The 2,834-nt window shown below is 37.2% G+C and overlaps 1 pseudogene; it reads right to left on the reverse strand.

Moving 5' to 3' along the window:
• Positions 1 to 205: 205 nt before the first annotated feature.
• LOC123823701 lies at positions 206 to 2,222 on the reverse strand (annotated as a pseudogene).
• Positions 2,223 to 2,834: the final 612 nt, after the last annotated feature.

The raw sequence follows: 2,834 nt of genomic DNA on the forward strand, positions 1-2,834 counted from the left end.
TCACCACCTTCATACATCCCAACAGATATATTATTAAAACAATAAATCACATACAGAATTCAGAACATGCAACAATGTCTTTTATTATTATGTGTGGGTTTTAGAAATTATTTCCTCAATCTCTCCATACACAGGCAAAAGTGCACTGTTTGATTTGCAAAACTGATCATTGCCTACAGTAGGGGAAATTATCCCTAAAACATGCTTAACCAGGAGGCCAATTTATCTGCCAACCTCCAAGAACATGAAGGTGAACGTGATAGACAGACTGTCCCCCATCTGAGTCTTCGTTCACTACCATTTGGTAACCCTTCTTCAGGCCTAGATCAGCAGCATATTTCTTGCCAACAATCATTAAATGTCCAAGAAGACTTTTGTCAGCATCTTTTGCTACAGAAATCTGGCTTATATGCTTCTTGGATATCACCAGAAAATGCTTTGGTGCTTGAGGGGAAATGTCATGAAAAGCAAGACACTGGTCATCCTCAAAAGTGATTTTGGCTGGGATTTCCTTGCAAATAATCTTCCCAAGGATTGAAGATCATGTTGCCACCAGGCCAAGCAGCCTGAGTTTTGACGATCTTATCTGCCAGAGCAGCCTCCCTTCCACAAGGCAAGGCCACAGTGGGGAGAAGCTGGGGGAGCGGGGAGCAGGGGGAGCTGGGAGAGGGCAGGAGCCATCCCATAGTTTTTTAATACACTCATCTATTGATGGACACTTGGGCTGCTTCTACATCTTGGTGACTGTAAATAATGCTGCAATGACAGAACATATATATGGGTGCTTATGTTCTTTTGAATTAATGTTTTGGGTTCCTTTGAATATATTTCCAGAAGTGAAATTGCTGGGTCAAAGGCAGATTCATTTTTAATTTTTTGAAGTATCTCCATTCTGCTTTCCACAGTGGCTGCACCAGTCTGCCTTCCCACCAACAGTGCAAAAGTGTTCCCCTTCCTCCACATCCTCACCAGCACTTGCTGCTTATTGATTTATTGATGATAGCCATCTGACAGGTGTGAGATGGTGTCTCATTGTGGTTTAATTTGCATTTCTCTGATGATTAGTGATGTTGAGCATCCTGTCATATGTTTATTGGCCATCTGCATGTCCTATTCAGATCCTTTGCCCATTTTTTAACTGGGTTGTTTGGTTTGGGGTGTTGAGTTTTCTAAGTACTTTATAAATTTTGGGTATTAACTCCTTATCAGATGTATCAGCAAATTCTCCTATTCTGTGGGTTGTCTTTTTATTTTGTTGATGTTTTCCCTTGCTGTGCAAAAATGTTTAAGTTTGATGTAGTCCCATGTGTTTATTTTTTCTTTTGTTTCCCCTTGCCTGGGGGAGATATATCTGATAAAAAAAATTCCACAAGTAGTATCAGAGATTTTGCTGCCTATTTTTCTTCTAGGATTTTTATGGTTTTGTTTCTAACATTTAAGTCTTTTATCCATTTTGAATTTATTCTTGTGTGTGGTATAAGAAGGTAGTCTAGTTTCATTTTTCTACTACACACATCTCTCTAATTTTCCCAACACCTTTTATTGAATAAATTATCTTCAGCACAGTGTATGTGCTTGCTCCCTCTTGCAAATATTAATTGACTTTAAATGTGTGGGTTTATTTCTGTGCTCCCCACTGTTTCATTGGTCAGTGTGTCTATTTTCATGCTGGTACCAGGCTGTTTTGATTACTATAGCCTTGTAGTCTAGTTTGATATTAGGTAGCATGATTCCTCCAACTTTTTTTCTTCTTTCTCAGGATCACTGTTGCTATGTGGGGCCTTTTGTGGTGCCATATAAATTTTTGAAATATTTGTTCTAGTTCTGTGAAATACTGCATTGGAATCTTGATGGGAATTGCATCAAATCTATAGATTGCTTGGGATAGTATAGACATTTTAACTATGTTAATTCTTCCTATCCATGAACACAAATGTGCTTCCATTTATTTGTATCTTCTTCAATTTCTTTCTTCAGTGTCTAATAATTTTCCATGTACAGGTCTTTTACACCTTTGGTTAGGTTTATTCCTAGGTATTTTATTCTTTTTGAAGCAATTGTGAATGAGATTGCTTTCTTAATTTCCTTTTCTTTAGTTTGTTATTGGTACAAAATGCAACTGATTTCTGGATATTAATTTTGTATCCTGCTACTTTGCTGAATTCATGTATCAATTCTTGTAGTTTCTTGGTGGGATCTTCGAGGTTCTCAATGTATAGCATTATGCCATCTGCAAATAAACATGGTTTCACTTCTTCCCTTCCAATTTAGCCGCCTTTCATTTCTTCTTCTTGTCTGATTGCTGTGGCTAGGACTTCCAGTATTATGTTGAATAAGAGAGGTGAAAGTCAATATTCCTCTCTTCTCCCCAATCTTAAGGGGAATACTTGAAGTTTTTGCACATTGAGTATGATGCTGGCAGTGGGTTTGTAGTGTATGGCCTTTATTATGTTTGGAATGTTCCCTCTATTTCCACTTTGCTAAGAATTTTTATCATAAATGGATGCTGGATTTTATCAAAGGCTTTTTCTGCGTCTATTGATATGATCATGTGACTTTTGTCCTTCATTTTATGTGGTGAAACACATTTATTGATTTGTGAATGTTGTACCAACCTTGCATTCCTGGAATAAATCCCACTTGATCATGGTGTATGATCTTTTGAATGTATTGCTGAATTCAGTTTGCTAATATTTTGTTGAGGATTTTAGCATCTATGTTCAACAAGGTATTGTCTTATAATTTTCTTACTACATAGTATCTTTGTCTGGTTTTGGAATTAGGATAATGCTGGCCTCATAAAATGAGTTTGGGAGCCTTTCCTCCTCTTAAAT

This window comes from Phyllostomus hastatus, unplaced genomic scaffold (genome assembly GCF_019186645.2).
Source record: "Phyllostomus hastatus isolate PE091 unplaced genomic scaffold, TTU_PhHast_1.1 phas_contig_5, whole genome shotgun sequence".
NCBI classification, from domain to species: Eukaryota; Metazoa; Chordata; class Mammalia; order Chiroptera; family Phyllostomidae; genus Phyllostomus; species Phyllostomus hastatus.